The sequence below is a fragment of the Theropithecus gelada genome, chromosome 3 (assembly GCF_003255815.1).
Source record: "Theropithecus gelada isolate Dixy chromosome 3, Tgel_1.0, whole genome shotgun sequence".
Taxonomy (NCBI): domain Eukaryota; kingdom Metazoa; phylum Chordata; class Mammalia; order Primates; family Cercopithecidae; genus Theropithecus; species Theropithecus gelada.
The window spans coordinates 43,864,162-43,874,936 of NC_037670.1; the positions used below are offsets into that span (position 1 = coordinate 43,864,162).

Genomic DNA, 10,775 nt, shown 5'->3' on the forward strand with positions numbered 1-10,775 from the left:
AATCAGTGGAGGGAATGTGATTAATGGGAATGGATCTGTGGATTCATTTACTACCTTTGATAATGAATCTGTGGTAATTTACTACTAATTGCTAAGGTAGGTATGTATAGAGGCATGCTCCTCCAAAACTATTCATTTTATTTTCATACAGTTCTACAGGACTCGAGGTATTGTATTTGTGCTAAATGGAGCAGAGTAGGGTGGAATTGATATTGGTTGTGGTCTTCAGTTGGCTGGAACCTAGATTCCAACTTCATAAAGTCAGTTTCACTGTTGTTGGTTTGCCATTGACAAGGTGATTATACTGGAAGATGGAGATTAAGGATGTATTTCTTCCTAACAAATTTGCTCAGAAGAGCTAATAATAACCAAATTCTTATATCTACTTAGTAATCATCACTGAACCTATATGAGAAAAAAATGCATGTGCTAGTTTATGAGAGTTCATGATGGTGCAATTGGTATTCCAAAAATACAAAAAAAAAATGTGCATCTTACACTCTACTGATTAATGTTTATAATGCATGATGTAATAAGTGTTCCTGATTCTACCAAGATCATACTATTACCAGTGAGTTTGGGGTAAATCTTACCATTTACTCCATACGATGGGCATTCTTCCCTTTTTCCAGTTCTCAGAGGGAATGCTTTCAACTTTTCCCCATTCAGTGTTTTGTTGGCTGTGAGTTTGTCATAGATGGCTTTTATTAGATTACGGTATCTCCCTTGTATGCTGATTTTACTAAGAGTTTTAATCATAAAGCGACGCTGGATTTTTGTCAAATGCTTTTTCCACATCTATTGAGATAATCACGTGCTTTTGTTTTTAATCCTGTTTATGTGGTGTATCACATTTGCTGACTTGCATATGTTAAACTATCTTTGCATCCCTGCTATGAGATCCACTTTATCATGGTGGGTTGTCTTTTATGTTGTTGGATTTAATTAGCTAGATATTTTGTTAAGGATTTTAGGATCTATGTTCATCAGGAATATTGGCCTGTAGTTTTCTTTTTTGGTTATGTCCTTTCCTGGTTTTGGTATTAGGATGATACTGGCTTCATAGGATGATTGAGGGAGGGTTCCCTCTTTCTCTATCTTGTGGAGTAGTGTCAATAGGATTGCTAGCAACTCTTCTTTGAATGTCTGGCAGAATTCTGCTGTGAATCCATCTGATCCTGGTCTTTTTCATGTTGGTAATTTTTAAATTATCATTTCAATCTCGTTTCTTGTTATTGGTCTGTTCAAGGTATCTAGTTCTTCCTGATATAAGCTAGTGGGGTTGTATCTTTCCAGGAATTTATCTATCTCTTCTAGGTTTTCTAGCTTATATGCATAAAGGTGTTCATAGTAGCCTGGAATGATGTTTTGTGTTTCTGTGTTGTCAGTTCTAATATCTCTGTTTCATTTCTTATTGAGCTTATTTGGCTTTTCTCTCTTCTTTTCTTGGTTAATCTTGCTAATGATCTACCAATTGTATTTATCTTTTCAAAGAACCATTTATCTTTTGTATTTTTTGCTTCAATTTCATTTAGTTCTGCTCTGAACTTGGTTATTTTCTTTCTTCTGCTGGGTTTGGTTTGTTCTTGTTTCTCTAGTTCCTGGGGGTGTGACTTTAGAGTGTCTGTGCTCTTTCACACTGTTTCATGTAGGTGTTTAGGCTATGAACTTTCCTCTTAGTGCCATTTTTGCTGTGTTCCAGAGGTTTTGATAGGTTGTGTCACTATTGTCATTAAGTTCAAATACTTTTTAAATTTCCATCTTGATTTCATTTTTGACCCAATGATCATTCAGGAGCAGGTTATTTAATTTCCATGTATTTGCATGTTTTCAAAGGTTCCTTTTGGAATTGATTTCCAGCTTTATTTCACTGTGGTCTGAGAGAGTGCTTGGTATAATTTCAATTTTCGTAAATTTATTGGGGCTTGCTTTGTGGCCTGTCATATGGCCTATCTTGGAGGAAGTGCTGAATGCTGTTGAAAAGAATGTGTATTCTGTGATTACTGGATGAAATGCTCTGTGCATATCTGTTAAGTCCATTTGTTCCAGGGTGTAGTTTAAATCCATTATTCTTTGTTGATTTTCTGTCTTAATGACCTGTCTAGTACTGTCAGTAGACTATTGAAGTCCCCTGTTATTATTGTGTTGCTTTCTATCTCATTTTTTAGGTCTATTAGTAATTGTTTTATAAATTTAGGAGCTGCAATGTTAGGTGCATATATGTTTAGGATTGTGATATTTTCTTGTTGGACTAGCCCTTTTATCAACATATAATGTCCCTCTTTGTCTTTTTAAACTGCTGTTGCTAGAAACTTTTGAATGGGAAAAGGAACAGTCAGCACAGTAGGCAGACAACCCACAGAATGAGAAAAAATCTTTACAATCTATACACCTGACAGAGGACTAACATCCAGACTCTACAATAAACTCAAACAAATTGACAAGAAATAAAACGAGCAATCCCATGTAGTGGACATTCGAGAGGGACACATTTACGATGGAAGCATAGCCGATGCCAGAGAACGAAGACCAGATCCTTTCCCAGTAGGTAATGCCCCCTTCAGAGGTGTACTGGCCTGTGATGATCTCCAAGAAAAACACAGGCAGGCCGCTCCAAAACAGGAAAGTATGAGAAATTCTCCTTGCCATTCTTGTAGCAGAGGTACTGAAGCGCCAGGCGTGGCCCAGGCCCACAAAGTCTCCAGCCACAGAGATCACCAAGTCGATCTTGCTGGACCACTGCTGCCTCTGCGGAGGTTTTCCCTCGGGCTTGTCCTCAGACCGCGCTCAGGGTCTTCCCCAGCGAGGGCTTCAGGACGTCCTTGTGGAAATCTTTCAGACACTGCAGCTTCTCTTTGGTGGCCATCTCCTCACTTTCCCACATGGAGATGAGGAACTAAGGCTTAGAGACGTTAAGCAACTTAACCAAAGTTGCACAGCCAGAATGTGGTGGTAGAAAGGTTTTGACATATGGCTGAATAGTAATACAAAAAAAGGAAGGGGTCTGTCTGTGTTTACATAATTTTTTCCCTTCCCTAAGAAAACACACAAAAATAAATAATGAGATACAGAAATTAGCATTAATAGCTACTTTGGATGGTACTTTACCCAGGTTAGCACTAATTATTCCTTTGTGGAAATGAATTTATTGTTATGCAGCTTACAGTGGAAATGTTAAAGAGAGATTAATATCTCTCAACCACAAATTAAATGCCTGGGGGCCATGACCTCTCCAAGGAGCTAAGAATAATCTATCAGTGAAAACTAATATAAGGATTTAGAATGGTATTCTTGTCTATACTTGGTAGCATTTTAAAATACAGGGCTTCTATTTCAAATATGAATAATTATTTTTAACATCTCACACCATATGGTTTTTTATGATAGCACCAATACAATTTATGTCTGTAATAGCAATATATTAGGATTTATAACTATGTTTTAAGCTCTATAATTTTAAACAAATTCTACAGAACAAGATAAGTAATTAATATTCCTTGGTATTCTTTTCTCTAATATACTCAATGCAGCCTTAGTAGAATAAAGAAAAAGGAAACTACATAGATAGTAACATGACTTTTAAGCTCTGAATTAATTTGAGAATAATAATAATATAATTAATGAGGGAGATTAACAAACTTTTACACCTCAGATTGCCAATAACACTTGTCTTATTAAAATTTAAATTAGCCTTACTGAGCCCCCAAATAAGACTCTTTCATGATTCTATCTATTGTTAAGTATAATGTATTTTAGATTTTTTAAAATGTCAAATTATATTATTTTCATTTTCTCTTTGGAAATGAATTTTCTCAACTTCTTTCCAATTTTCTCTTTATCTGTTACGAGTTGTGTATATATTTTTATAAGAGGAGAAAAAATGTATATGGAGAGTGCCTAATCCTAACTACCAGACAACCAGGGAATGTTCGAAATATGTATTATCCAAGAATTCCAAGTGTCAATGAACTGGATTAATACAGGCCTCTGAAGAAACTTTTATGATGGAATATTGCGTTGTCACTACATTATTCTTCACTCAGTTAAGTAATACTTTTGAAATTTCTTGTTCTAGTCCTTTCTTACACAATGATTCCGTAGGAATTTGTCCTCTGCTGGCTTTACAGAGAGCTCAGTTTCCCTTGAAGAGTTCCTACTTCTTCTAAGAGCGCCTCCTCCTTTTAGTCTTTATGAACCAAGCAACCTTTACAGCAGGCTACATAATTTCTAACTTTATCTTAACTCTCTGGTCAGGAAACACAAATGTTCCTATCTTTCAGCAGTGTGTAAAACTCTTTACTTTATTGTTGAATTAATAACATCGAAATGTCATGTTCCGAACAATTTTTTGACTTGTTCTTTGATTCATTTAAGAGTAAAATTAGATACAGAGTCTTTGTGTTCCAGCTACTATGAATTATTTTTCCTGAGATAGATACCAAAGAGTTTATCACCACACTTTGAGCCTGGTAATTATTTTTAAAAAGGTTAAAAACAATTTGTATAAAAATCCATGCTACCTACTTTTCTCATTTTTCTTTATAATCGTAACTAGAAGTACTTTTTTTTCACGGCTTGTAAATTAAACATTAAAATTAAAAGAAAAATCTAAGTTCGTGTCCTCAAAGTGATAAAATGAAAATAATGGCAGCACATAATCATTGATGAAATATGGGCATACAGTAGCAAAGAACAGGGAACAAAATAGAAATCTAGATAGAGTTTCAAGTAAAGTATATGTTAGAAACTTCTGTTTTAAGAGTGATAAGAAAGTCACAATGAAGTTTTATTATTTTATGCATATGGGGAGAAATGTATGTGTTTTTGCTTTGTACTCCCTTTGAATGGAAGTACTTCATCTCTGGATTTCAGTTTTGACAAAAATTATAGACATGGACATCAATCAATTCTGAGTTCCTGGCCGAGCATGGTGCCTCATGCCTGCAATTCCAGAGCTTTTGGAGGCCAAGTCCAGAAGATAACTTTTGGCCAGGAGTTCAAGACCTACCTAGATAACACAAGTGAGACCCCGTTCAGGGTTGCAGTGAACTATGATCCTGCTGCTGCACTGCAGCCTGGGTGTTGGTGCAAGACCCTGTCTCTTAAAAGAAAAAAAAAAAAATCTATGAGTCTCTTCTGTGTCAGGTTGTGCCTTGGAATATGAGATACTAATATTAACAATTACAGATTTTTTCTGGATCATTAAAGGCACTCTGGTTTCTATGAACACTACGGCTTACATAACTACTAGTTCTTATGCATCAACTCTTGGATCATCTACATTTTTCTTATGATACTGCCTTTAACACATCATTCTGTGAAAAGGCCTTGAAACTTATAGTAATAATTTGAATCAACATCTATTCCAGCTAAAAATCATCATAGAGTCTTGCAAAAGGGTCTGACATTAAAAAAAATGAAATTATCTATTCAATGGTAGAAGAATCATTTACGAGATGACATTACTGGTACTAAGATGAAAGGAGAAAAAATATTCAAGAGGAGGATTACCTTTTGAATGTGTATTTTCATCATAAATAAAAAAGTAAAAGGTAAATGTAGGGCAAAAAGAAAATTCTACTTTAGTAGGTACACATTATTATCTTCAGCCACTTTTAAAAGATAAAACATAGTTCAAAGCACCAGACCTCTGAAAAAAGAAAACTGTCACGTTGCTTTAAAAGACTTGAAACGTATTATAACTGAAAGATTTTATAAAATTGTCTTCCCTGTAGTTCTCAGAATGAAGTGGAATAATAAAGTGTCTTAAAGTGATCAGGAAAGGAGATAGAATAATTGCATTCTCAAGGTCTTTCCCAAACCTATAATTTTATGAATACTTCATTAGCTGTAGTCATATTCAATAAAAACTATCATAAAACAAAATTTATTTCGTGGTCACAGAAGTTACACTTTTACTCACAGTACTTCTCTTTCTGAGAATTTCAGAAAAATACTTCATTACATAGTCATATGTAAAATGTACTGTTTGGTCAAAGTAAAACTAAGTTTGACATTGACCTTCAAATATTTAACTAAGATACAATATTTTTACATGGGTTCTATTTGTTAGAAGATAATAAAGCAGAAACAAGCAGGCAGTATATGTGAATACGATTCGATTTCACTAAAATTCTTATTTATCCAGAAATGGAATTCCTTTAATAATGCTTGAACATGTCTTTTATAATGCTTTCTAATTAAGTGAAGTGCTTTACGTATGTTTCTATATGTAATTTCATTTAAATGACCTCTAGCCCCGCATTCCAAAGAGCTGTGTACATTAGGAAATACATTAGGAGCCACCACAGCAGGTTGGTTGGGGATTTTGCCACTTAAAAACAAACAACAAAAGCACCATTTGGTATTATTAATAACATTTTATTTGCAAAAAGTACAACTGCATAAAAATTAATCCAACACGACTTCTTTAAAATGATCCCTGTAATTTCCAATGCAAACTAAATATGCAAATGTATAACTACACTTGCACCTATGGAAAGTGTAAACTTCTTGAGTAGAAGCTTTAATATTGAATTTTGCGTAAGAGTAAGAATATCTTCATATTATATAGCACCGTATTACTTCCCAGAAAACCACTATATGTGATTTATGGAACTCTCAGCATAAGTACACATACTGTTCTAAATTATTATTAACAGATGATGCCTTATTAACATGCAAAATTTCCAAATCAGTGGCTACACTTTCTATTATGTAATGTTTTGAAGAAATTGCAGCAGTTTTTTTTTTATAGTGAAGGCTTAATCCTGTCTAGCAAACTTTATAAAGATATGATCATCTTCATTAATTTGAAACATTATAAATATGTAATGAGATAAGTGAAGATGGCTTTAAATAATTAGAGGAAAACCTCAAACTGTTCCATTTCCTGGTCAATCAATAAGAAATGATCCTGAACAAGAGTCAGATGACCTCTGAAAATTTTATCCTTTTAGTAATTATGCCGATGTTAATAAAGTTAGACAATCTCCACTCAATTTGACCTTATAATAGAATTATAATTGAATATTAAATTAAAAGATGCAATTAAGATTTAAACAAAATGCTTTCATATTTTGGAGCTGAAATATCTTTTAAATCTAAATTCTTTTAGAATTCAGATCTCTTAGTCACCTAATTAAAAGCAATAGTAAAGATTAAAATACAATAAACAAAGAGAAAGATGGGGCTGTGAAGAAGCAAGGAATGATTTGTAAAGAAAATAAAATTTTTAACCTATAAAATGTGTATTTTAAAGATATAAATACAATAATTCTACTTTTGTGTTGTGATAGAAGGATTCATTATTTTATCAATGTTCAGACATTTTTATTTACATATGATATTTTTTAGAAAGAATCGTCCATCTTGTCAAGAACAGAATTAATTAATAGGTTCTTTTTATACTGCATCATGTAAAAGCTTTATAGTTAAAACATGTTCCTAACACAATAATCCAGGCACAGAAAAATAAACTTTACATGTTCTTACTTATTTGTGGGAGCTAAACATTAAAAAAATTAAATTCATGGTGATAGAATGATGGTTACCAAAAGCTTGGAAGGGTAGTTGATGAGGGGATGTGGGGTATTGGCTAAGGTTAATGGGTACAAAAAATTAGAAATAATGAATAAGATCTAGTCACTGGGTGACTATAGTCAGTAACAATTTAATTGTACATCTTAAAATAACCAAAAGCGTATAATTGGATTCTTTGTAACACAAAGGATAAATGCTAAAGTTATGGATACCACATTGACCCTGATGTGAGTATGATACATAGCATGGCTGTATCAAAATATCTCATGTACCACATAAATATATGCACCTGCTATGTACCCACAAAAATAATTAAAAATTTTTAAATAAAAATTAAATTTCAACTAACAGTATAGGTAAGAAATAATATAAAATGGAACATACTATATTCTTGTATATTTTAAAATATAATTTAAGGGATAACCAAATAGTAGTAGTATTGGACACCAGTGCTTTGTATTTGACACCTTTTTTGAATAAGTTCACACATCAAACAGAAATGAATACCTACTCCCAACGTACCTATCACATTTTATGTGAGAGGAAAATTGAATGGTCCTTTCATAATCGTGTTCTTTAGGCAAGACTGGACATTGCTTCTCTCCCTTAGTACCATGACCTTCTTTAAGCTTTGAAATGAATCACATTGAAGATATTTAAATACATCTTCTCCTTTTCGTTTTGGGCTTTTGTCTATTTTTCTATAGAAATGTTATGACATAGCAAACTTACTCATTCTTATGACATACTAAAAAACATATCTTAGGTTCAATCCCTTCTGTGTTTTAGATTTTTGAAAATATATTGTTGAGAAGCAAAGAGCCCAATCCTTGATGTGCTATATACTCCACTAGTGAAATGTTTTCAAGCCCACTTGTTTTTAAGTGAAAGAAGGATGGAGGTAGCATTACCTACGAGGATTCTGCATTAGCTACACATGGGCTGGCATACGTCAAAAAGTCAGCAAAGCTTTTAGAACACAGTGCCAAATAACTAACTTTCAAACCTGCTGAGAATGTTTTTCCTCTTTCTCTTGGGAGACTGGTACGCACGATGTTAATTTGGTGTGAATGAGACATAAATAGAAACAAATTGTGAGATGCTTCCTATATTGATACATGGTTACTCAAAGAGAAAGCTATGACCATTAATATGAATGACGTAAGAGAGCATTATGATTGTTACAGGTGGGATTAATAATTTAAAGACTAAAGTCACCATATTTAACCATTATATTTTAGTCCATCTAAAATAAAGGTGAATTGTTGGATTTATTACAAAATGTAGCTTTGTTAAAACCAATTAAGGCTGGGCGTGGTGGCTCAAGCCTGTAATCCCAGCACTTTGGGAGGCCGGGGTGGGCGGATCATGAGGTCAGGAAATCGAGACCATCCTGGCTAACACGGTGAAGCCCCATCTCTACTAAAAATACAAAAAAAATTAGCCAGGCGAGGTGGCGGGCGCCTGTAGTCCCAGCTACTCGGGAGGCTGAGGCAAGAGAATGGCGGGAACCTGGGAGGCGGAGCTTGCAGTGAGCCGAGATTGCGTCACTGCACTCCAGCCTGGGCGACAGAGTGAGACTCCGTCTCAAAAAAAAAAACAAAAAAAAACAAAAAAAACCACACCAATTAAACAAGAACTGAATTAAGGGAATTTTAAAGAACAATTTTCTGTTTTGAATTTATAAACTCAAGGTAAACAATGTTATTATATAGCATATATGCATCCTAATAGAGTTTGTTTTTTATTTTTGAGAAATACAAACCGGATATTTATAAAAATACTGTGACAATATATTAGGTGGCGCTTATAATGTAAAAATAATTTTGCTGCTGCTTTTTTTCTCCTAATTAGAAGCTTAATTTTTTGGTTTGTTTTGCTTTTGATACTTGGACGTTAGAAAACATGTGAGTTCTGGTTGGCATTTTTGGTGAACTTTTCCATTTTGAGTTCATTTTTATGCTGCTTTCTAATTTCTGAAAATACTTCCCACATGACATATTGCACACATTCGGTATCCAGTTCATCCGTAGATCAATGTACACTTTTCTTGGCTGAGAATCATTTTCTGTTTTGCAGATAATTTTTAAACTTGCCATTTTGAGAAAAAGGCAGTGAAGGTCAAGTGTACTAACTATCATTTTTAAAAAACCATACTAACAAACTTGCTTGCCAGATAATGTCACCCTCAAATAGGCCTTGCAGCAGAGTGACTTCTGTTCCTTGAGGGCTTCAGGCTCCTACATAAATTCAGAGCCATGTTCACTTACAAAGAATTGATTTCCAGCTGAGTGGGCAGAATCAATGGATCAACTGTTACAGATTTTACTACTTGTACCCTTGGCCAGAGCCTGTGATTTGTGTTTACAATCCGTAAGAGTTTTCAGGCCCTTCAGATCTGCCTGTACCTAAAAATTATTTATAGTAAAGTGACACTTTTAAAGCTATACCTCTGCCATTAACATCGCAGCCTATTTATCTGGGTATTTCAATTCATTTTAAGTAATTATGAAAATATTATAAATATCTTAATATTTGTCTATTCACAGAACTGATAATTTGAATCATTTCTAACCTTTAGCCAAAGAAAATATATATGTGTGTACATATGTATCTATGTATATATGTGTGTATATATATAATGTATATTGTTAGTGAAGAATCTAAAGGAACATGGTTTTTCTTAACTTTATCTGAAAAAAGAAAATGCATGAAACACTGATATATAATTTTTTAACATTTTTATTGAAAAAGATTGAGAACTGAATAAACAGTGAAATGTGGTCTTAACAAGGTTGAGGAAAGGCACTTTTTAGACAGAAAGTTGTTTTCCCTTCAAATAAAATATTATGGTCTTAGATCTTTTTTGCTTTCAGGGAAATGTTGATAAAGTACAAAACGTATGTTAATGAATATAAAAACCAGTAGTATACAATGAATAAGATATGGAAAATTAAATATCCCTTTTAAGGAGATAACTCAAATACATTATAGTATATTTATGTAATTAAAAGTTTAAATGATTAAGACAAAAGTATTAAAATGTTAAATGAAAGTGGTGTCTGTGTATGGACCAGACAGAATCCTTTAGAGATAGGTAAAATATTAGCAGGCAAAAGAATGTATAAAATGATTGCTTTTAGCTTCTTTGTTATCCTAAAATATAAGCACATAAATTAATTCTGGTGGATCATATTTCTAAAATTTGCTATTTCTTAAGGATTGGGTTGGGT

The 10,775-nt window shown here is 33.4% G+C and overlaps 1 pseudogene; it reads right to left on the reverse strand.

Moving 5' to 3' along the window:
- Positions 1–396: 396 nt before the first annotated feature.
- LOC112621585 lies at positions 397–2,866 on the reverse strand (annotated as a pseudogene).
- Positions 2,867–10,775: the final 7,909 nt, after the last annotated feature.